General features: G+C 38.5%; 1 long non-coding RNA gene across 7 annotated transcripts in view; it reads right to left on the bottom strand.

The window, feature by feature from the left end:
• The window catches only part of LOC125167637 (uncharacterized), a 232,336-nt gene that overhangs the window by 69,638 nt on the left and 137,014 nt on the right, over window positions 1-25,684 (bottom strand). For 3 of the 7 annotated variants that reach the window (XR_007152862.1, XR_007152864.1, XR_007152861.1), the window contains one exon: window positions 13,575-13,717. The exons of 1 other annotated variant lie outside the window; for it this stretch is intronic. This is a non-coding gene — a long non-coding RNA (uncharacterized LOC125167637). The remainder of the gene's footprint in view (window positions 1-13,574; window positions 13,718-25,684) is intronic. 3 more of the 7 variants (XR_007152866.1, XR_007152865.1, XR_007152863.1) reach the window with 1 other exon arrangement.

The raw sequence follows: 25,684 nt of genomic DNA, 5'->3' as shown, positions 1-25,684 counted from the left end.
CCTGCATCAAAGTTAGGACTTTGTTAGGGATGCTTTGCTATCGGCATCTGTTACCTCTTTTTCTTAGGGGCTAAGGAGGAGGCTGCTGTGTGGCTGAAAAAGACTCTCATTCAGTTTGGAATTGCCTCCCTTTGCTTTCCTGTCACACTGTCAAGCTCAATCAGAACGCAATGAAAGTGATACAGAGGCAAGGCTTTGCTGGCGAGACTTAGAACAAAGACAGCTCCATAGCCTAGTACAGATTTCACATCCAATTTAACTCTTTGGAAAAGGATTTCAGGAAATACATAGTCAAGAGTTGAAAAAATGGAGTTGGGTCTACTATAAAGGCTAAAAGTATTATCCTGGCTTAGATAAGCTACAAAGATAGGTTGATACTATTTTCTAGCATAAACCACATTAGCCGGCATTACACATTGAGCTTTCTTTACTCGTTAAGTTGCAAGGAGATTTGAGAGGAATTTAGCAGCTACATAAAATGACTCTTTCATGATGCTAGCTTTACCAGTCATTTTAGTTGTACGAGGTGCATGAATAGCAAGGACCTAAATCATGTTGTTTAACAAATCTGGTATTAGAGGGTTAGTCTCAGTTTACTTATTAAGAATTTAGTTGAGTAAAGGATTTTAGGACTCAGTTCTTTGTGTAGATGACAATGAACAGGCCAATAGTTGTATTTTGGGGGGGAAACATACGTCAGTGACACATGTTTGGAACTGTGCTTTTAGGCCCATAACTAATGTTTTGCATTGAATATATTTTTCCACGGGCAACTAACTGTACAGAAGAAAATTCACTGAGAAGGACATAGGTCGATGGTGACTTCAGTGGCCTCTATCATGACTTCCTTTCTGAAGCCTTGTTTCCACGTGTTCTTTATCTTGCAAGAGACTCGGTTTATTTCTCTACATTTTTCAAATTTAGGTCATGACAAGAAAGAAGTTATTAGATTAGTGATTTGATTTTAAAGAATGATGGCCTACAATTTCTCTTGATGGATTTGGAGCATACTGAAAACGGGTTTGCACAACACACACCAATGGCATATCTTAGACATTCTACAGAGCGGCAGTAACACTAACGCAGTGGTGAGGAGAACTTCCTACGGTTTAAATTCACTATTTTTAAAACTATTCTTTAAAAACCACCACGATCACAGATACTGTCAAAATACCGATGTTTGTTGTTTAGGCAACGACAGGTTTTTGTGGGTTTTTTTTTTCATGTTTATGCACTTTTAGCTCATTGAAAGTAGAAAACATTTAAATAACTTTATATTTATAAATATTTATACATATACACATGCATATACACGCATAGGGACAGAAAGATTGAAATTAGTTTAGGGACACAATTGCATTTAAGAGGAACACATTTCAAATGACTGGTACCACATCATCATATTAAAGAAGATATCTCTTTGGAAAATTTTCCACGAACAAGAGATGATTAGAAGCAAGCATATGATAGACACCAACATTTCATCTCTGCATGCAATTATGATACAAATTAGAAATGCTATTATGTCGGTGCTCCATAATTAAGTAAGCAATTAAAAACAAAACTAGTTCATTAACAAATTGTCATAGCTAGGCCGACGAGTGCCCAATGAGGTCACGGTCATGGCAAATGCAGAAGATGATGACTAAGAGAGTTTTCCCGAGAGCAAAACTCCCAACCAACAGCAATCGTTCCATTTCTAATTCATGTGTTATGTAAAAAGCAATTTGGGATGGAAAACCTGAAATAAAGGTTGCAGGCGAGTGTAGGGAGGAGGAGGGCTCTCTGTGGTAAGTTACGTATGCCATTTCGTTAAGAGTATGGTTGGCTGCTAAAAGGAAATGTTAGTTTTATTCAAAACATGAAAATAAAATCTCCTTTGATACTTGATATAGCCGTGGTAATTTTCTCATAAGTCTTTGGCCAGTTGGCTCATTCATTCTCTTTGCCTTTGGGGAATCTATGCTTCAATCTTAATGACGATGGTGACTCAAAATTAGCAGTTACTGGTGGAAGCTGCGAGATCCAAATATTTGTATGGATTTTTCTTTTAATGGCCATCAGTTCATAAGTATTTTCATTTAAAAAAAATGTTTCCCATTATTTCCAGTGAAACCAGATAGTGTCACATGAAAAAATTATATCAACAATGAACACATTTGATAAATAAGAATGAAAAAAAAAAGTAAAATGGTTAATCCCTGTACTAATTATTTGTCCCATTTTTGTTAATACAAATTAAATGTTTCACTTGGTTAATGACAAGTTTGATCAAACAGTTCATAAACTGATGGATTGACTTTGAAATGAATTCAGGAGAAAAAAAATGACACGATGTGGAGCTGGCAAAGGGCCGCCTCTAGTGGGAACAGATGCCCAACAAATTTGGCGAGTAGTTTTGTTCTCTTCTATCTGTTGCAGTTCACAATCCTAATGAATGTTATGTTTAAATAACATGAATAAAGATAAAGTGAAAATGAATTCAACTCCAGTTTGAGCAGCAGAATAAAAATGAGCAAACTGTATTATCTTCTGCCACCTAATCTGGGTTGAATTTCCTCTGTATCTTTTTTGTTTGTTGAAGAATCCTTTTCTTGAGTCTCCTTGGCCATTGACAAGGTCTTTTGAGATGAATATGAAAAGATAGATTTAAAGGTTAAGGCCAGGGTCAGATGGTTGCAGATGTTTTGTGAGAGATTGTTCGGTTCAGTTTGTGGTACTTCTCCTGACTAAGGTATTTCAAACAGGCAGACTCATGGCCAGCAACTGTCAATGAATGTTGTTTGTCTCACAATTGATCCATGCAAACACAAACACAGAGTAGAAGGACTGTTTGTTTTTTCTTAGGCGGACAATTTTCCCCCAGCCCAAAGACTTTGTCGAACGCCAGAGAAGAAGATGCTGTTTTTATTTCTAGAAAGTCGGATATTTTAAGTTTGACTCTTCAGATGATCATCTGAGACCATTTTTCAGGGGACAAATTGTGGCACCATGTGACAAAAATTTTTTAACTGTAAAAGGTTTGCAAAATCTTAGAAGTGTTAAGGAAAAGAAGTAAGCTTGGACCTAAGAAAAAAAAAGATGAATGAACTAGTGTCTTATCTCTTGATTTCAAATTTGAATTAACAGACAATGTACAAATACTGGTTGCCATTGGGATATTTCATTATTTGATAGATTTAGATCAGACACTGTCTCCCCATAAAGAAGGTTAGAAAATGTGTGTGTGTGTGTGTGTGTGTGTGTGTGTGTGTAATACATTGTACATAGTACATCGTACACACATATCCTTCTAACAGTTAAATAATATTAGATGAGCAATATTTCCTCTAACAATGTCTTAGGGGTTTTCATTGCAATAATTTTTATTTATTATCTCCACAAGTTTACCGATGTGATTACAACATCTCCATGAGCCATTGCCCATCCTCTTTCTTGAGTGTTTTAACTTTAGGAATGAGCACTGAGATTCTAGAATTAGTTGGCTAAGGCCAATGAGACGGTTCCTCTCTATAATGTGCAATTCAGAACCCACAAGATTGGAATTGTCTCTTTCCTAGAGCTTGTAAAGAAGTCTTTAAATTAAAGTATGTTTTGGAAAATTCTATGTAAAAATATCCAGAATCTTGAAAGATACAAAGACTGGGAATTTTTCGGTCAATACACTGATAGGAAGCTTTTATGGCTCCTACTTTCCTATCATCTATTCAACATCAGTCACTCTTTACATTTACCATTCTTCTGAATTTTATCCTGCATAATGCTTCTAGAAAGATTGTGTTTATTTTTCTGACATGATTCTTTGTGAAATAGGTGCTTGATACGGGTTATTTTGGAAAGACCAAAAGCCCCTTAAGTGATTACCCTCTCAAACTTCTTGTAAAGAAGGACAGATAGTGATCCTTGCCATCATTGAAGGCAAATCTAGAATTTTCCAATGTTTTCAATACTTTGATGCCACACAATACAATCAGAGTTACTTTAGCTAATGTGAAAAATTAAATTTTTTTTTCTTCCTAAGGCCTATTGCCTCTTTTGAACATTTAGTCATGTCGCAAAACACATATTGCATTTTCTGGTCCCTCTTATATATTTAAATCACTTGAGAATACTATAGGTTTATAAAAATTATAAACAAAATCATTCTTATGATTATCCTTATAATAATGAAGGTATTTGGTAGTATGAATGGAAACTTAATTTTCAAACCTACTTCATGTTATCAACACATGCATAAAAGGTATGATGAATCACTCTTAACAGAAATTCATCAATTTGAATTTCACTATTTCAGATGGTAGAGTGAGATGATTAATTTTTTTTAGCACAATGTTCTTCATTTTACAACCTCATCCAACTAAATCATTTCACTCTAGGACACTAGGTGTTTATAATTGCGATTTTGATAGAAAGAGGGTTATCCCTACCACTTTCCTGTATAAGTGGAATGATATTTGAAATATATATTTCACTTTTTTTTTTTTTGGCTATTCTGAAGGCAAAAGAAAAAAAAATATTCAAGGAGCCAAAAAAGAAAAATCTCACAATGAAAACAAAGAACCCTATATAACAGTTACGGTTTTTGCGAGTGCTGGTTAAAAAGCCTTATTTGAAGCAACTTTGAAATATTTTTGTGATAAACAGGAATCAATATAATGTATTCATATCACAATTTTCCAAAGCATGTTTACTAGTTCTTTTCTCATTCACACCCTGTCATCATTCTGGTTTTATATATGTTCATTGAAAAAGATTTGCCAAACATAAATAAGAACAATTACAGAATTACAGAGCAGGATTACTTCTGAAGGGGAAAAAAAAAAAAAAAAAAAAAAGATCATCGGTCGTATTCTCTTCCGCTATCCTATTTGACTTCATCATTAAGAAAAGTATTCAGGATGTCTAGTGGGTGAGGAGAGCAGAAGTGTGTTTTCATTTTGATATGATAGCTGCATTCAAGTTATTCTCCTCTTTACAATAGATTTTACCTAGCTTTATCTTCATAGGAAGCTGCTTTCAGTTGAAAAGCAGAAGTGAATAGAAGTGTCATGACATGGGATTAACAGTACAACCGGTTAGTAAATCAAATGTTTGAGGTGAAGAAAGTGGAATGTGACATGCATCAGCAGGATGGACGGGCAGGATTTGATGGAGACAAGTGAAAAGAAAAATTGTCATCATTGGTCGATGTGCCTGATATCTGCACAATTTTGAAAGCACGTGGTCCATTTAACCAGTCAGTCACTGTAATGAATCTGAGTGCATTAAGACATACCCTGCAACGTTAGTTCCTACTGAGTAGTGATAACCACAGGAGAAAGTAGCCCAAGTTCTGTTTCCAACAAAGAAAAAAAGGGAAAAAAAAATTGCGCCCGAGGCTGAAAAACTGGTCAGTGCGGTTCACGCTTGAGATGCCACTATGGAACATCACATTATTCACACCCACAAAAATGGCCTTATTGAAGAAAACTCTCACATTGCCGCTCACACAGATTTTATACAGTACTCATAGTTAAGATTTTAAAATTTTGAGAGCGTTTGCCCAGTGTTTTAAACAGATACAGTAAGCAATCTATTGGTAGCACTTAAAAAGGCATGTTTAATAAGCACATCCATGGATTTCTTTTCTCCTTCTGGTAAGTATCCACACAAATATGTAAAAACTTAAATTGAAATGGGTAATGCTTAAAGATTTATCTGAGTAGCTTGGGAGATTATCTAAAAGGTTAATTTAAAGGCTTAATAAGAGATACTCCCTGTCATCATCAGTTTCTTCACATGGAAGATTTTTTAAAATTCCACACAGTTTGGTCTTCATTCCATAACTCTGTATTTTCCAGTCTCTCTTTTTGTTTTCAGAGCAAGTTTCCCTAAGAATAGGGTTAAAACTGTTACATGCCTAATATTTACTTAAAACTTTGTCAAAAGAAGAAGAATTCACACACACAGAAAAGCTCATTAAATATTCACACTTTAATATATGTTCCTCAGAAACAAATGTACAGTTAGATAACACATAAAGAATTATGAATGACTAATTATATTTTGCATATTTACAGCAAAGACAATTAGCAAATAGCTTTTATATGCAAAATAAATGAAAAAGTAATTAAGATGCACTAACCAGAGCAGCAATATCAAGTCTGTTGTCTTGTGATTCATTCCTAACAAACATAATAATTATGCATTCATTGTCATATAATTAAAACAGCTCTGTCCTTTAGAAAAATGGTTATTTACTGTATAATAACCTGAAGAGTGGCAGAAGTTCCTCATAATGGTGAGCAGGATAATTAAATATTTCTTCTTAAGAAATGCTCACCCAGTTTAGTTTATTATCATAAACAGCTGTTCCTCAGGAATGCCAAGGGTTCTTCTCTCCCCGGTCTGGGAAAGTTATTTTCTGTTTTGTTTGTAAGCTCTCGTTCTTTGCCTGACTATTGAATTGAGCAGGGATGCTCCCGAGCCACTCTTCCCCTTTCTGAAACTAGTGCTTCTAGAGGCTGTCCCAAGTCCCAGAGGACCTTGGGAAACAACTTCAAGACCTACCCGTTTCTGCTTCTCTGGCAGAATATATTCTCCTTCAGAAGCTATTCTGGGACTTACTTTTGAATCGTTAACATGGACCTAAATGTCAGCACGAGCCTTGAGGCAATGTATTGATTAATTAATTAATTAATAACATTCAGCGTCTATCATGTTAGATAAGCCACCTGCATTTTAGAAATACCGCAACAAATTTCAAAATGGTTCACGTATTCGGTACTTAGTCTCATTTAAGTGATATAGACTATCCTCTGTGTTCCCCACAAATCGGCTGTGGGAGCCATTTTGTTTTACCAATGTCAAGAAGAGGTATATATTTATGACCTCCAGTTAATTTTTACTGACTGATATAAGCAATCAGAAATTATTTAAGCAGGAGATATAAATTATTTTGTGTCTACTTGGTGTGTTATCTTTATATATTGATACTATTATGTTGTCGTGTACATATAGTCAACAAAATTTACTTATTTTATGGAATGAAATCATGTGTCCAATGGGGGTGGTGAGTGCAGGTGTAATTAGGGAAAGCAGTGTTTGTTTATTCTAAGTTACTGATTTTTTAAAAAAAGAATAGCAACTTTAAAAATGGTTTGTAACATCTTAGATATTAGAGAAAGATAAACCTTAACTAGGAAAATATGTGTTGAATTTTTCATTAAAATTTTCCTTATTATTTAAAATGTCCTTTTCATTATACTTATTGCATGTTTTTTTTTTAACAGTATTAAATATAAACATCAACCTCGGAGAATAAGAAAATAAATGGTTTGGTTAGGTTTTGTAGTTTCACTTTATTAAATATTTGCAACTAATTATTTCAGCACTTATTAAAATATCATTTCTTTCTTAAGTTCAAGAAATCAATAGCAAACAGCTAAGCAAAAAATGTTGTTTAATTTAAGTAAGGAGCCATGGCCTTATTTTGAGCCGTTTATCCTGAACTATTTATATATTTTCTAAATATTCCACACTATAAGCTCCTTTTGGCATGTAATGAAATGGATACGGACCAAGGAGAACCTAGAGAGATAATATATGCTCCTTGTCCCTGTGCTACATTTAGGAGAATTTAACCATAGCTTAGAATGCTAAAAAGGGATAATTGCCCCGAAGTGAAACTGGTTAAGTATATTATTAGAGCTCCTGTATGCTACGCACAGAATTTGGGAATAAAAAGAAAACAGAACTTGAAGCCACACCAGGGCATTCTGATAGCTCATTTTTTAGTAAAAGGCAGAAGAGAAAAACAACGTAATCACATCTTCAACTCTAATGCCAAACCAGTGCAGGATTACCCATTACCAGCATCCCAGAGGCATCAGGGGAAAGAAGTAAGAAAAAGTATGTTAAATTTTATAATTGATTTTGTAAGGAATTCCAATAATCTCAACATAATTCTAAGTAGTCATCATAAAAAAGAAAAACCCTATCTTTGTTCCTCCTCACATTTGTTGGTGATTTGGTATTGTTTTAAATTTTAGTTACTTGGACTGCAGAAGGGGCAAAGAGTACAGGAGTTCCGTTGTTGGTTTTAATCCTTAGTGCTTATTAAAAACGTTCGTGTAACCATCCGTACATATGTATTTACCTAATTTATATTCCTAATTTCATCTTGCAGGTTTAAAGAATATGGGGTTTATTCACCATTATAGTGGCACTATCAGTTTATGTATCTGCTATTACAGATAGTAAAAATGATCAAACATTACATTCTTAGAAATGAGCCTATTTCTTTTTCAAGGAACAAAGGTCCCAAGAGTGGGAGATAAGAACCAAAAAATGAATGTGTGCACCTGTTTATGTGCCTCTTAATCATCTTCCTTCTCAGAGCACACATTTCTCAGCAAAATGGGAAATAGGAAGCCCAAGCCCCAACTTCCAGACCACGTGATGAAAATTATAATAACTCAAAATTTACAATTCATCTTGAAATTGCCTGTACCTTTCAATATGGAGTCTCATCACTTACCTTGAGCTAACTGTCTTATGTGTTTATATTATGCCCCACCCCCCTCAGACTACGGAATGGAAGATCCTGGGAGATAGGGACAGTGGTTCTTTTTTTTTGAGTAAGTGTTCTGCATGGCACATGCAATGAGGTAGTTGCTTGAGAGATACTGCTGAATGAATACTTCCATCATATATTCAACAGACACACCCCAAAGGGTCTTTGCCCCTTTTCAAAACAGTGCTAAAGGGGAGCTCTGTTTCTGCCTCCAAATTATTTATCCCCAACCCACTCCTTGCTTCCTTCGATTACATATAGTCTCAGGTCCCACATACTTCCAAAAGTACGCATAACCCAAGCTATATCTGTTGTCATGTATATGATATATATGCAGTACGACCTCAGTCAGTAGTCACTGAGTAACTAATTGACAGGCTAAATAAGTGACAGAAAAAGATGAATGAATGAATCAATGAATGAATGAATGAATAATATAAATATTAGTCGAGTGTGCTCACGGAGATGGATATCTTCTCAGCAGATGTAAATATCTTTGTTCTGTCTCATCTTTGACTTGTATGAAATGTGTGATGTGGCCATCAAAGTCATGGCAGTTTGAACACTCAGGAGCCAAGCCCATGAAGTCTTTCTAGGTGTGTATTTTTGAAAATACATGTTTTGTATCTTGGGGTGAAAGATAACCAAACGGGGAGATTGGAAAAATAATTGTTTCTGTTTCACATATAGACCCTCCCTTTGAAACTCCCTTTTGGCTCTTAGGCCAATCCCTGCTATAATTGTTGACTTACAGGGTTCTGTATTCTCCCATACAGCTCACTATACACTTTGAATAATCAATCATCACTCCCCTGTGTGCAGCTGAAACAATTATCCTGCAGAAAAGTTTACCAAGAAGAGCTCCGACCAAATGCAACTTTTTCAAACTGATGGCCTTATTATAAAAATGTCTTTATAAGGAATTCCCTAAGTACTTTACTAAAATTCAACATAAAAATACTCATAAGCCTGATATTTATGCCTATGTCTGATAACCCAGAACAAAAAGAATTTTAGAAGGTTGGCATTCAAAAGCAGGTCAGAAAAAAAGAGCCTATGTACAGGTAATCGAAATCATCTCAAAATACACTGTCCAGCTCGCATAAGTTTTAATAAAATGGAGGGTGATTGGACGCCTGGATGGTTCAGTCGGTAGAGCCTGTGACTCTTGCTCTTGGGGTCGTGAGTTCAAGCTCCATGTTGGGCATACAGCTTACTTAAAAAAATAAATAAATATAATAAAATAGATGGTGTTCATGAACACAGAAGCAGGAGTGTTTTTATTGCTTGCAACCTTCCTTTCTGACTATTGGTTTTCATTGGCTTAATGGATCTCCTAAGGAATAAATATGAGCAGGTGCAAAGTAAAAGGAAATCTATTTATAAACTCCAAATGAGGCCATGTAATAGAAAATTGGGCCTAGAATCAAACTGGCCTAGAATATCTGAACGCAAAACAGGTGAGTCGTAGAGATTACATATAAAATCTTCATGGTCCTCTTTACACAATGGGTCAGCAGGCACTTTTTGGACACCCTACTTCTGTGCCTTAAGACTCCCCTGAAAGTTTTGGTTAATGTGAAAAACAGCATAGTCATGTAAACCCTAGAATAGCTGTTATGTGAGTATAAACAACAAATTATCAAGCTGGAATGCTGTGGTAAAATCCAGGATTCATATGTAGAAATTAAATATAGATCTTTTCATTTTTTTTAATATTACATGTGTGTTTGTTAGTTTTGATAGGATGGAATCGTGATAATCACTCTCAAAAACAACTGGAGAATAGCCCACAGGGGTGCCTTTTCCACGGCACATGCCATGGGTCTATCAAGACTTAATACTCCATGCTGGGTACCCCCAAACTCCCTAAACTCCCAGCTTCTGAGCCTGGCAACTCCCTGTGCCTCACTTATGTCCCAGATGCCAGGGACATGCCAAAAAGGACCCGAGTCTTTCCCAGTCACCCACACATGAGGCCGGTTATTTCATCATGAGGAAGCAACCCATCAGGGCTGTTGCAGGCAAGGGAAGGGGCAGTGACAGGCAAGAGGTGCTGGTGGTGGGTGCTGCTGGCATGTTCAAGAAAACCCATTTTCTGCCTGCTAAAGACCCCCCAATGTAGGATGAATCAAATTCCACCAGCTTCAATCCGGCTACATTGTACTTGAATAATAATCCTGAAATGTACATTGATGCTGAAGAAGTCGCTTCTTCAAAACTTTAAGGCAACAATTAAGTATTCCATTGTCATGGCTCAATTAAATGGTTTGGCCTGAGAAAATTGGGGATTGTAAAGTGAGGATGGAATGTGCTTTGATCCTCTTTCCAGGGTTATTGTTTCATTAATAAATGAACATGTCATTTGTCTCACCAGAGGGAGCTCATGCCCTCCAGGCTTTTTTCCCTTTTTTGTTCAGGTTTTATAAAGATGAATTTCCAGTGCTCTGAAATACCATGGATTAGTAGTTAAGCCTGACAGCACTTCGGGGAGTAGCGAGCTTAAAGTGCCCCACACAGGTCTCCAAAGCACTTGTTTACTAATAGAGGAAATCAGCCACCGTCTGCAGCTGCTGATATCGCATTACCATTTGGAAAGACAGTAGCTGAGATAACAAATCACACAGCTTTAATAATTACTCCTGCATTCCCGTTTTTTGTTTCCTGCATAACTGTAAAGGCTGGATTTCTTCCAAATAAACAGATAAAAACAGTATGGAACTTTTATCTTTTAATGATAATGACAACACATCATGTTTCACTAAAAGTTTCCTGCTGAATTTTTTCTGATTTCTAGAGTTTCAATAAAATGTAATTATACTTTATAATGCCACTCTTTTAATCTTCACTTCAAAAACTATTCACAGTGAGCAAGTTTGCCAGGCACCAAGAGTAGGGGACAATCCACCAGGACTCACCCATGTTGACTTGCTCCGTTCTGTCTTGGGGTAAACCTGTCATTGAAATTGCATCCTGTACATTGAGCTGCTTTGCATTCAAATTAATAGCTAGTTTAATTTGAATGTAAAATAGCTCCATTTATGCCATCATTTAAAAAAAAGAAGTGAGGCATTTGGCAATGAATGGATGTTTAAGATATGATACATTTGCAACATATTTTTAATCCTAAATTGAACCTATATTAGGATGGGGACATTTTAATATCAATAGATAAGTCATAAAAGAAACCCTTTTAAAAATCTGCATAGTAAATATGTGCTTTAGGGGTCAAAACTACTCCATTGTACAGATACAGTACAGGGTTTAGTTCATATGGTTGGTGCTGGGCATTTTCCGGCAAATCTGTGTATTGTTACATTTCTATAGTCCAAGAATGGCAATTGATTTTTAAAACACATGCTGCAACTTTATTTGCTCAGTAATTACATGGACTTTATTTGGAGGTCAGTGAAAGAACAACTAAATAGGAAAATGAAGTCTTCCTCCCTTGTGCCATGAAACCATAAAAGTTGGCAGACAGAAAGGAATGCTAAACTTTTTCCCAGAGCTCTGAGTTTGGTTTCCACTGGTCCATGTTCCATTGGGTGATTAGAGAAAGCTTTTTTAAAGCCTTACTTCAGAATGATCTTAATTGGTGCAAGGTTGAGCCCTTTCTAGGAGGGGAGGGAAAAGGTTGAATAGCCTTTTCAAGTCACATGAAAGTTTCTAGGATGAATGTACGATAATTAGATTAATAAGTAGCTTAATTTATCACAGCTGAGGATTTCAACAGCCACACATTAGAGCAAGAAAAAAAGATTAGTGTGATTCTAGTTTGAAAAAAAAAATTGTACTGAAACTTGATTAACCTTAAACACAAAGTGCCTTTCTTCCTCAGTCTAAATGTCTGATGGGGGGGAGGGGGTGTGGCGTGGGGAAGTGGAGAGAGCTCCTGAAATAATCAGGAAAGTCCTATTTTATTCCTTTCTGTCTCCCAGTTAATGAGCAGTATCGGGATTGCTTGAACCAACTTTTCCCTTTACCGCTCCTTAGCCTTCAAATAATGGGTTGGGCATAAGCCTGTAGAATCCTAAATTACGTTGCCCACCCACATCATAGAGATATACCTTCTCCGATGCGCAATTTGTCATAAGCTGATTCTCTTGTCACAGCTGAAAAAAGAAGTCATGTGGTTGGGAGGAGAATAGGATTTGGAGGAGGCCATAATTCCAGTTAGTATGTGGTGGGAACAGCGAGACTCAGATTGTTGGATGGTATTTCCAAGAGTTACCTCAGGCCTTTAAAGCCTGAACCTAGTCCCATGCCTTCAAAACGCATAGGTTACCCAAGCAAGGGGCAGCAATGAGTTAAGGTAAGCAGTATTCATTGATAAACCATGCTGAATCAAGACAATTATTATAAAAGCAAGATTAATTGACTTACAGGGGGTTAAAAGAGCAGTCGGAAACGGACGCTCAAAAAAATACGAACCAAATCAAGCTCTTGTCCATTGGGAGTCTTTCCCCCATCTTCTCCACATATGCACAATAAAATATTTTGATAAAAAAGAATCTGCTGGACCATCTGATGGTCATATCCAACAGGGGCGGGCTAACGTCAGATTGGATTAACCTTAAAATTTTCCTGACTCCTGTCTGGCTACAAACGAAACTTCAGCGCCGTGTGGCACAAAGCCGCTGGTTTCAGCGTCAGTTTCTCAATGGAAGAGCCTGGAGGGTGAATCTCTGGCACCTGTCAACACTCAACAGTCATGGTGGTTGGGAGTCCAGCTAATGCGAGCCCAGCAGTGGACTGGTGCATGGGGCATTGCCCCTGTGGTTGTGTGACAAAGGTGTGTGGCTGGATGTGGGTAGGCACTTGTGACACCCTCCAACTGGAAGAGAAAAATACCACGCTAAAATACCAGACAACTGCAGGAACTGCACTACCTCTAGCACAACAAAAATCGCTGTGACTTTCTCTTCAGTCTCTGAAGCTTACATAATGGAGTCCTGAAAGAGGTGCAGGTGTAGAATAGCCGGGCGGGCATATGGCCCCAGCTAGGATATCGGAAAGTTACCTGTGGCCCAGCCGGATCAACTTGGCCGTCGCCAAGAACACACAAGCACCGGTGGTGTGGGAAGTTCAATAATTGGAGCCAGAGCCCGAGGTGAGTCTGTCTCCACTGGGGGTCTTCTCTCAGAGCATGAGTCTTCTTTTCTGCTGGGATGAAAGAGAAGCTTTATTTATTCAGTTTTTAATTATACAATGAAAAACGATATCACATTATCCCATTATAGATGGAATATGGTTTAAAATAGTGACGTTTAAAGCACCAGTGTAATTATGGACTCTGAACACTTGGAAACCCAAGGCACAGCTCAACCAGCAGCCTGAATCTGAAAGTGCTTATATCTAAAATGGATATCTCATTACTGGTTAACATTATTTAGTTAGGAGGGGATATGACCTCTAATTTGCCTTTAAATGATTAATTTGGTGTTTAAATAAGTGTCTTTTATTTAATAATGTTTTCTTCCACCAATTCACTTATGTCAATAAACTCTTTGTTTAACCTTCTTAAAGGAAACATTTTCTCTGCTCAGAGGCAATTAATGAGCGATCAAATAAATAGGTGCAGGAAAATGAACTAAAATTAAGGGCTGCCCAGGACAGCAAATGTGCTTTACTCTATGGCGTGGATATTGTATGTTGCTGTCCCAGCTGTGACACAGGAAGTGGATCAGTTCAGCCCCAGTCCTCCCAGTGGAATCCTTCCTTTCATGGTTCAGGGCAGAAGCCACTCACATCATAGAACCTGCCAAGATGGGAACACCCCATACACAGAGGCATTTTCTTTTGACTGCTCGTTCTTCAAGTTTGGTAAAAATGACTCTCAGTCTTCAACTAAGGAATGGGTTGTTACGTTTTAATGGGAAATTAAGGGGGAAGGAAAATATATGCAACGTTAATGTCAAATACTAGTATGGCTAACATTAATATTAATATCAGAGTGTCAAATAGTACCTTTTGCAGTCTTAAGGACATAAAAGTATATCATGGATTACTTACTTTATCTTTTTCTAGGTAATTTGTTTTAAAATAAAGTTTTTCTCCATAGTTATCTATGGAATCAGAATGGATTTTGCTTTTTGTGTTATTACTTAGAGTTATAAGCTGTCAAATTTTACTTAGCTTTCTATGGTATGTGAAAAAAATTTTTTAACAATTTTAATTCTTTAAAAATCCAACATTATTTAAAATTTGGATGCCTTCTGGGGGGGGGGGGGGGTCTGGGTGGCTCGGTGGGTTAAGTAGCTGACTTCAGCTGAGATCATATCTCCCGGTATGGGAGTTCTCCCAGTATGTGAGTTCCAGCCCTGCGTCGGGCTCTGGGCTGACAGCTCGGACCCTGGATTCTGCTTCTGATTCTGTGTCTCCCTCCCTATCTGCCCCTCCTCTGCTTGCTCTCTTTCTCTCTCTCAAAAATAATAAGCATTAAATTTTTTTTTTTTTCATTTTCTTGGATGCTTTTCTAACAGGAGCAAATGAATCACCGAGATTTCTCTTTCTCAGAAGAGAAGCCTGTGAGTATGGCAGAGACTGCTGGTCGTATCCTAATAATCATGCCCTCTTTTCCATAGTTATGGATTTTTGCCCTAAGGCATGCAGACAGCAAAACCAGAGATGACGTTTACACATCTCCTTATAACTGCCGAGTGCAGCTCTAAGGCTCGGCTCTGGCCGAGATGAAGCAAGCAGAAGTGACGTGTGCAACCTCCTCCTTGTTGGGTCCCTAAGTGGCAGGTCTTCTTTTCACCCTTCTCCCTCTTCAAATCGAAATAAAAGAACCCTTAATGGTTTTCGGGAACAGAGTTGCCATCTCAGCTCAACCTCTATGTGAGAGAAAAAATATGCTCCTGTCTTGTTAAAACCGCTGTGTTTTCAGCTAAACCTACATCCTAACTAATACACTGACAAAACATAGGCAAAATTGGGGCGCCTGCGTGGCTCAGCCAGTTGAGGGTCCGACTTCAGCTCAGGTCACGATCTCGTGGTCTGTGGGTTCGAGCCCCACATCAGGCTCTGTGCTGACAGCTCAGAGCCTGGAGCCTGTTTCGGATTCTGTGTCTCCCTCTCTCTCTGACCCTCCCCCGTTCATGCTCTGTCTCTCTCTGTCTCAAAAATAAATAAATGTTAAAAAAAAAAATTAAAAAAAAAACATAGGCAAAATAAATCCAAACTTAGTGCCATGTTGAACCAGTAAGTAAGTCTTCCCCCCATGCCACCTCTGTCACTGTTTCTGCTTTTTAAGCTACTCTTCTCTAAAAGATACTTTGATTTGAGATTTCATTCAAAACCTTTTGAATGGCTCTCCATTGACTTCCTAAAGAAGGACAGTCCCTTACTAGACCTTCAACACTCTGTGATTTTTCCAGCCTCAGCTACTCACATGATTTCCTACACATATCTCCCCACCTTCTCTGGTCATACTAGAGAGTTGCACTTTGGGGGCCACTCCCGTCCTTCCTCTCTGCCAGTTCAAGTTTTATCCACCATGTTGTTAAAAACCAAGAAGAGGGGCACCTGGGTGGCTCAGTCGGGTAAGACTCTGATCTGACTTGATTTCAGCTCAGGTCACGATCTCCGGGTGGTGAGATTGAACCCTGCGTCAGGCTCTTTGCTAAGAGTGGGGCCTGCTTAAGATTTCTCTCTCTCTCCCTCTGCCCCTCTCCCCCGCTCCTACACTTTCTCTCAAATAATAACTAAATAGATAAATAAACTGAAAATAATTTTTTTAAAAGAGTCGTATAAAAACTTGAGAACCTTGGAGTCACATGGGCCTCACTGAAGCCATGAGGTGCACGTAGGACACCCTGACTTTCCCTCAGCACTTCTCACGGTTTGTTATTGTACATCTGATCACTGTCTGCCTCCCCTAGAAGTCCATAAGTTCCACATGGGCAGGGAGGATGACTGTTTGTCTCACTATTCTGTCTCCAGGAGTAGCATGGCGACTGGCAATTGGTAGACAGACAATAAATATTTGTTGAGTGAGTGAACAAACATCTCTGAATCTGTTTTCGCGGCTATTAAATGAGGCTAGCGATAACTAACTCACAGGTTGTTGCTAGAAGTAAATGAGAAAGTAAAATGGGGTAACACGTGTCAAACAAGTGGCACATGGTACATAGTGAAGGGGAAGCAATATTGTGCAGTGATTGGCAGCGCAAATTTTGGAGAGAGACCTCCGTGGGTATGGCTATAGCCAGGCACTTGTAGCATGGCACTGGGTAAGCTATCTATCTTTTGTAGTTCCCCGTCTCTTCCTCTATAAAGCTGACATAAAACGTACCTCGTATTTTTGTTGAATGCAATACATTTGATCACCTATGTGCTGACCACAGTGAGTGTTCCATAACTGGCATTCAGCAATAGTACCTAGTGCCGTCCATCATTCATCTAATTGTTCATTTATTTACTCAACAGATTTTTATTGATCGCATACTATGTACCAGGCACTGGGCTTTGTGCTGGGAATACAATGGGGAGCAAATCAGAGTGGACCATGGGGCCCACCCCATGAAATCAATAGCTTGGTGAGATGGATCATTAAATAAATAAACATGCAAGTAGCTGCTGAAGAAGAAAAAGGGTGCCATGAAAGGGAGCAACAAAGGACAGGGAATTACAGAAGTAGCGATTCTTCAGGATCCAGCTCACATGGTCTCAGCTCCATGAAACCTACCTTTGCCCTTTCCCATTCTCTCCCAACTATATGGTCTTTCTCCTTCATCCAAACCCCATGCCACATTATAGTTTTATTATGATATTTGTTTCTTTTTACTCATAAGCTCATAAGTATAGCTAATAATGACAGCTGTTGCTAGTCTAATTTAAGCCCCTGTCTAATCCTTACCAGCTGGACTAGAAACTTCTTGAAGGTAAAGTCTGTTTTACCTGCCTGCCTCTGCTGCGCCTGTGGAATCTAAAGAGTTCCAGGCATAAACTAAGGGCTCCAGGAATTGTAGAATAGAACTATATTGTACTCTCTTCTTTGACTTCCAAATATGAAAAATTTACCCTATTTCAAAAGATTCTGTCTAGGGGCGCCTGGGTGGCGCAGTCGGTTAAGCGTCCGACTTCAGCCAGGTCACGATCTTGCAGTCCGTGAGTTCGAGCCCCGCGTCAGGCTCTGGGCTGATGGCTCAGAGCCTGGAGCCTGTTTCCGAATCTGTGTCTCCCTCTCTCTCTGCCCCTCGCCCGTTCATGCTCTGTATCTCTCTGTCCCAAAAATGAATAAACGTTGTAAAAAAAAAAAAAAATTTAAAAAAAAAAAAGATTCTGTCTAATCTTCACACTATTTCATTCATGAACTTTTATACATTAATTTCTTTCACATATTATAGATGATAAATAAATCAGAAACAAGTTACAATGGAATTTTAATATGAAAAAGCTTTAGTATCTTATAGCAAGAGGGACATTCTTAGAAGAATCCCAGACTGAAATCCCTTGGCCAACCCCTGAAGATACTCTGGTTTCTGCAATCTGAAAGTATCTTCCCAGTATAAAATTCTGCTGCTGCCTGTCCCAGGATCTTTTCAAAAAGAGCAGTCATCATTACTTAAAACAAAAAGCATAGTAATGGCTCTTTCTGGCAGCATAATCTCTTTACTGAAGGGAAAACATTTACATTACACTCAGACTGACAGTAAATAATACAGAAAAGAACATTTATCACCTCACACAACCAAAAAATGCAGAGATAGGGATGTTGTAGATGAGGCTTGATCTGATACCTCAAGGATATCCAAAAGATCTGGCGAGTTCTTTCCAGCAATTCATGTCAGCTTCATCCAAGACTAGCTCCACGCCTACTCCCAAAATGGCTGCTCATAGTTACTGGAGCCATACGCCTTCTTTTTTTGTGTCAGGGAGAGCAACTTTGTTCCAGCATTCCCAGAAAACCCTCTATAGCCACTGTATGGTCAGCTCAGTTCACATGTTGACCCTTGCTTCCACTGCTGCAGTCAAGAAGATAGAATGTGGTGATTGGCTTGGCCTACTCTAGGATGCAGTGAGGTAGGCTTTCATAAAATTACATAGACCCCCAAACGAAACTAGAGACTATTGGGAAGAGTAAAGGATGAAACTGATGCTGACAAAGCATCTAACAAACATTGACTCTGTGAGATCGTGGTCAGACTTGGTCTATGAAGCTCAGGAGGATAGGGCCACTCGTTCATATCAGCAAGAGCAAAAGAAAAAGATATGGATTTCTTCCTTCCCTTCTGAAAATGGCATTATATTCTGGGCGGACCTCGGGTGGGGGCAGGAATGAGCTTGGCTTTTGTACTTGTTCTGCTCAGGGGTAAATGTTATGATCTAATATAGTAAATACTTTTATTTTTTTAATTTATTTTTAAGTAATCTCTACACCCAATGTGAGACTCGAACTCATGACCCTGAGATCAAGAGTTGCATGCTCTACTGACTGAGCCAGCCAAGTGCCCCTAATATGGTCAGTACTTTTAAATAAAATTATTCCTATTCTGAATTTTTGAAATCATTATTAAGTGAAGGCCAAGTAACAATGTACACTCCCTTAAGTTATTAAATTTCCTAGTAGAAATGTTGACATTTTACCTCATCTTCAAGGAAAAATAACTTGAGAGAACTTTCAAGGGAAGACTTTAATTTGTCTCCACTTATTTTGATCAAGTGAAAGCTGCTAGAAAGTCCACTGAATATCACCTATTATCTTTTTCTCTTTCTTTCCTCTGCTTCTCCCCAGCCCCCCACCCATGTTTGTCTGTCTCTTTTACACACACATACTTCTTCCTTCTCTGTCCTTTCTTCCCTTTTCCTCTTCTTCTACACCTGCCATTCTTTTTTGTAATATCATTGATTTTTTAAAAAGTTTTTATTAAATCCATTTGATTTTTTTAAGTAAGCTCTATGCCTAACATGGGACTTGAACTCACCACCCCAAGATCAAGAGTCACATGCTCTACCGACTAAGCCAGCCAGGCGTCCTCACCTACACCCTGCCATTCTTCCTTCCCTCCCTGTCTCCTCGCTCTTCTCTCTCTTTTCTCTCATGTTGTTCACTCTTCCTCTCTCTCCAAATGGTTCCCAATAGATGGATTAATTCAATAGGAGAAAGTGAGCATCATGGAAATAAAGATGAAACTAGTGGCAATGACTTAAGTCTGTTTTGGGGAGAGCTATGCCCACTTCTCTACTGTCTCCAAACTGCATCATGGACAAAGTTTCAGCCATCTGGTAAGAAATATGATGGTTTCGCCAAAATGTTGTGCATTAGCCATTAAAGGGGAGAAACTCCGATCTGTTTACTGGTGAACCTATGGTCTAACTCTTACCTCCCTAATCTGCACACCACACTCCAGAGCTAAGAAGACAGCTTAGTTTACTCACCTCCATTTCAGAGTCTTGAAGGACCAGTAAGCATAGGCACTAACAGTGTGATAGAATGACCAGATTTTTAGGTTTAAGGTATTATTGTCTTTACTTCTGGCTGATTTTTCAACTCTGACATTCTTCAGAGTAGCATGAAATCTGTTTTCCAAATAACTTTATCCATGAACCATTAACATTATCAAGGACAGTTCGCAAACAAAGGCAATGACTTTAAAGTCAAGTAAAATGTAATAACTCTTGCTTATAAAATAAAAGTATTATGTTTTGGGATCAGCCTAAGCCAAATACAGTCCTCAAAAAAATAAAGGAAATTCCTTGCATGTTTTTTCAGGGAACCTGATACCATAAAAAAGTTTTGATGTACGGTTTTAAAATAGCTATTTGGAGTTATCAAAATACCCTTGTTTAAGGAATAACTCTGAGATTAATATGCAAGTTTTTGTAAGATCTATAATATGAAAGTTTTGAGCAACATTTTTTAAAATAGAGACTCAGTTGCTAATGGTAAAAGAAAAAAAAATCTGTCCTGTAAGAGGTAATTTAATACCTAGAGCTTGCTTACAAAAGATGGAAGAGTAGGAGTGCCTAGGTGGCTCAGTCGGTTAAGTGTCCCACTTCAGTTCAGGTCATGATCTCACAGTCTGTGAGTTTGAGCCCCGCATCGGGCTCTGTGCTGACAGCTCAGAGCCTGGAGCCTGCTTCGAATTCTGTGTCTCCCTCTCTCTCTGCCCCTCCCCTGCTCATGCTTTGTCTCTCTCTGTCTCAAAAATAAATAAAAACACTAAAAAAAAAAATTCAAAAGATGGAAGAGTAATGAACCTTTATGTTGCTTTTATATCTAGTTTTATGGCTTGTTCCCATGATGACAAACAAATATACTATTTTCTGGTGGTGAAGGATTTTCACATAGCCACCATTTAATTTCACTCAAGGTTTTTTTTAGTGATTCAGCACAGCCATTGTGGTTTAAGGGCATTTTTACTAATGGAAGGATCAACACTGGAGTCCAGTGAGCATTCAACAAATATGTATTGAGTGCCTGCTCACTTGACAACATGCTGCATATCTGGCATTGGGCCTACATAGTTGCTGAACTCAAGGATGTCACAGTCTCTTGAGGAAGCATTTATTTAAACAATTAAATTACAATAAGGTAATCTCTATGTGATAAGCATGCGCAGTGCACAATAGAAATATAAGAAGAGAATTACAGTTCTATGATGGAGTCTGGAAGACTTTATAGAGGAAGTAGCTTTTGAGATAGAACTTGAAAAAATGAATAAGAAGGGGTGCCTTGCTAGCTCAGTTGGAAGAGCATGCAACTCTTAAATTTTTTTTTTAACGTTTGTTTATTTTTGAGAGACAGAGAGACAGAACATGAGCAGAAGAGGGACAGAGAGAGAGAAAGACACAGAATCCTTACGAGGCTCCAGGCTCTGTGCTGTCAGCACAGAGCCTGATGCAGGGCTTGAATTCATGAACCGTGGGATCATGACCTGGGCTGAAGTCAGAAGCCTAACCGACTGAGCCACCCAGGTGCCCCCCTCCCCCTCTTTAAAAAAAATTTTTTTTTAATTTTTTTTTAACATTTATTCACTTTTGAGACAGAGAGAGACAGAGCATGAACAGGGGAGGGTCAGAGAGAGGGAGACACAGACTCCGAAACAGGCTCCAGGCTCTGAGCTGTCAGCACAGAGACTGATGCGGGGCTCGAACTCACGGACCACGAGATCATGACCTGAGCCGAAGTCAGGCGCTTAACCGACTGAGCCACCCAGGCGCCCCTTAAAATTTTTTAAAGAGAATATGCAACTCTTGATCTCAGGGTTTTGAGTTTGAGCCCCACATTGGGTGCAGAGATTACTTAAAAATAAAATCTTAAAAAAAAAAAAAAGAAAGAAAGAAAAATGAGCAAGAATAAAAAGAAGCAAAAATAGTAACTGTTCCAGGTAGAGAGAATGTCACATGCCAAGACATAGAGCTATGTATAATTTAGGCTGCTTAAGAAAACACAACTAGTTTATTATTGTTCAAACAAAATATGAAAGAAATGAGGTATGAACAGGATTCTGAGGACAAATAGCAAAATTCATTTTATGCTATGCTTAAGAATGTCTTCAGAATTAATTTTTTTATAAAGTGAGTATTCTTTTTATCACATACTATACCATTAGTTTATAGAGTGATTTCTACCTCCTGCCCCACCAATTTTTTGAACATGGTAACTTCACATCTCAGACCTTGGTCTGCTCTGCTGTTAAATATTAAAAACTAAAACTTTGTCTGTTTCTGCATTAAAAGAAAAAAAAGAATAGGGGCGCCTGGCTGCCTCAGTCATGAGTTCAAGCCCCACACTGGGCATACAGTTCACATTAAATAAAAATGTGGGGCACCTGGGAAGCTCAGTCGGCTAAGCATCCAACTCCTGATTTTGGCTCAGGTCATAATCTCACGTGGGATCAAGGCCGATGTCAGGCTCTGTGCTGACAGCACGGAGTCTGCTTGGGATTCTCTCTCTCCCTCTCTCTCTCTGCCTCTCCCCCACTTGCACACACACAAACTCTCTTGCTCTCTCTCAAAATAAATAAACTTTAAAAAATAAAATTAAAATAAAATTAAAATACTTTATTAAAAAATAATAATAAATAAATAATTTTTAAATATGTAATTTTTATTCCATAGACCATAGAGGTTAATTGAAGAATTTCAAGTAATGTGATCAACTTTTTATTTAGAAAATGCATAGAATAAGTTGGGGGAGGACAGACATGGAGGCAGAAAAAAACAATGACCAAGTACTTCAATAGTGCAGACAATGGATATTGATGAGCTGAACCATTCCAGAGGTACTAAGGTTGGAAAAGAGGAGAAAGATAAAACATACATTTAGAAATCAGAATCGATAGTAGATATTGATTAATTAGATGTGAGTCGAAGGGGGAAAAAATCTTGAAATAACTGTCTGGATTTTTCCTTAGGCAATGACGTTGACAGATACTGGTGCCACTTATTTATACTAAGAAAAATGGAAAAGGAATCTGATGGGGCGCCTGGGTGGCTCAGTCGGTTGGGCATACGACTTCAGCTCAGGTCATAATTGTGTGATTTGTGAGTTCAAGCCCTGCGTCGGGCTCTGTGCTGACAGCTTGGAACCTGGAGTCTGCTTTGGATTTTGTGTCTCCCCCTCTTTCTGCCCCTCCCATGCTCATGCTCTGTCTCTCTCTGTCTCTCAATAATAACTAAACATCAAAAGAAAGAAAGAAAGAAAGAAAGAAAGAAAGAAAGAAAAAAGAAAAGGAGTCCGAGATGGCTCAGTTGGAAGAGCATACTACTCTTGGTCTCAAGGTCATGAGTTGGAGCCCCACAATGGGTGCAGAGATTACTAAAAACAATAAACACATAAACTTGAAAAAAAAAAGGGGGGAGAAGCAGCAGGTTTATGGAGGTAGTTGGTAATTTGGGGACATTTTCAGCTTGAGATCCTTTTGAGATACCTAAGTGGTGATGTCTGATTGTGTATACTCTTCTTCCTAGACTCAAAAAGAAGTCATAACTGGAGTTATCCTTAGCGTTATGAATGTGAACATCAGAAAATGTTTACTGTAAGAAGAGAAGAAGACTGAGCACAGAATCTTGGAGTGCTCCACCAGTAAAATGTCAGGAGAAGGAACAAGAACATATAAAGAAGCCAGAAGAAACTTGCAAAGAAAGTGGGAAGAAAATTAAGAAAGAGTGCTGTCATGAAAAACCAGAAAGAGAAATATTTTATTTACGCTCTTTAGCAAGCATGTATTTCTTTCTTTGTGTGAAAAATATCAGATAAAAACATGGATTAAAAAAAAAATGATGGAGGGGCACCTGGGTGGCTCAGTCGGTTAAGCGGCCGACTTCGGCTCAGGTCATGATCTTGCGGTCCGTGAGTTTGAGCCCCGCGAAGTGCTCTGTGCTGACAGCTCAGAGCCTGGAGCCTGTTTCAGATTCTGTGTCTCCCTCTCTCTGACCCTCCCCCGTTCATGCTCTGTCTCTCTCTCTCTCTGTGTCAAAAATAAATAAGCGTTAAAAAAAAAATTAAAAAAGAAATGATGGACTTCTGGCTGGCTCAGTCAGTGAGGTGTGTTACTCTTGATCTCAGGGTTGTGAGTGTAAGCCCCACTTTGGGCATAGAGATTACTTAAAAATAACATCTTTAAAAACAAACAAACAAACAAACAAAAGAATGAGACACTCAACAACGAAAAGACACCTCGATTTAAAAACAGGCAAATGACTTGAATACACATTTCCCCAAAGAAGGAGTACAAGTGGTGAACAAGCATATGAAAAGATGGTCAACATCACCAGACGTTAGGAAACTGCCAATCAAATCAGCAATAAGATATCCCTTTACACCCACTGGGATGGCCATAATTTGAAACCAAATAACACAAGTGTTGGCACTGGTGTGGAGAAATTGGAGCTCTCATACATGGCTGGTGGTAATGTAAAATTGCACAACTACTGTGGCAAACAGCTCGGCGGGTCCTCGATAAGTTAAACTTGGTATTACCACATGACTCAGCAACTCCGCTCCTAGGAATAAACCCCCAAAGAATTGAAAACAGGTATTCAAATAAAAACACATTCACGAATGTTCATAGCAGTTCTATTCAACAATAGCCAAAGGTGGAAATGACCCAAAAGTCCATCACCAGATGAATGGATAAACAAAATGAGGTATATCCATACAATGGAGTATTATTTAGCTATACAAAGAATGCAGTATAGGTATATGCTTTAACATGGAGGACTTTGAAAACGTTATGCTAAATGAAAGAAGCCAGTCACAAAAGGTCACGTATTTTATTAGAGACAATAGGCGAAATGGGAAAATCCCTAGAGATTAGTGGTTGCCTGAGGCTGTTGGGGTTTGGGGAGTGGAGAGTGCCTGCTTAATGGGTAGGAGGTTTCTGTCTGTGATGACGAGAAGTTCTGGGACTAGATAATGATAATGGTTATATAACATTATGAATGTATGTAATACCATATGTATTCTTTAAAATGGCTTAGCACACATGTTCTGTTATGAATATTTGACCCCAATAAAATGGGAAGGAAAAAGAAAAGAATGAGAGTGAAGTCAGCAGTGTCCTGTTAGGTGAGAACCATAAGACAGCAGCCCTTATTGACATTGCTGAGAACAGTTTCGGGGGGATGGGGCAGTGCCACACTGCAGGGGTGGGGGCGGGGAGATTAAATAAAATGTGTGGTATGAGGAACATGGGCGGAGACCGTGTTTTCTGAAAGCTGGACTACGAACTGAAGGGCCATGAACTGGAGCGTGTATCAGCACTTCATCTGACAGTAGTCACATGGGGAGACACAGAACCATGAAAGGGTCTTTTTATTTGGGTTTGATTTGGTTCTAGGGTATGTGTGTGTGTGTGTGTGTGTGTGTGTGTGTGTGTTAAGATGAAAATAATTTGAATATATTTATTTACTGGGAGAAGGAAGCCTTAGAAAGCAGAGAGGATGAACATACAGGAAGAGAAGTAATTACTAGAATTTGCTCCTCAAGAAGGCAGGACACAATTCCAGGGGTAAGCCTTCAGCTTTGTCAGGATAAAGACATCTCATCTTCAGAAAAGGGAGACAGTTGCCCCTGAAGAGATATATATGGGCAGGAGATCAGAGGTTAAGGAGTTCATGCCTGAGGACTTCTAGCAGATATTCTGGGTACTGGAAGAAACCTTACACACCATCGGGTAA

This window comes from Prionailurus viverrinus, chromosome B3 (genome assembly GCF_022837055.1).
Source record: "Prionailurus viverrinus isolate Anna chromosome B3, UM_Priviv_1.0, whole genome shotgun sequence".
In the NCBI taxonomy this organism is placed as follows: Eukaryota; Metazoa; Chordata; class Mammalia; order Carnivora; family Felidae; genus Prionailurus; species Prionailurus viverrinus.
This window is presented reverse-complemented; position numbering and strand designations above follow the sequence as displayed.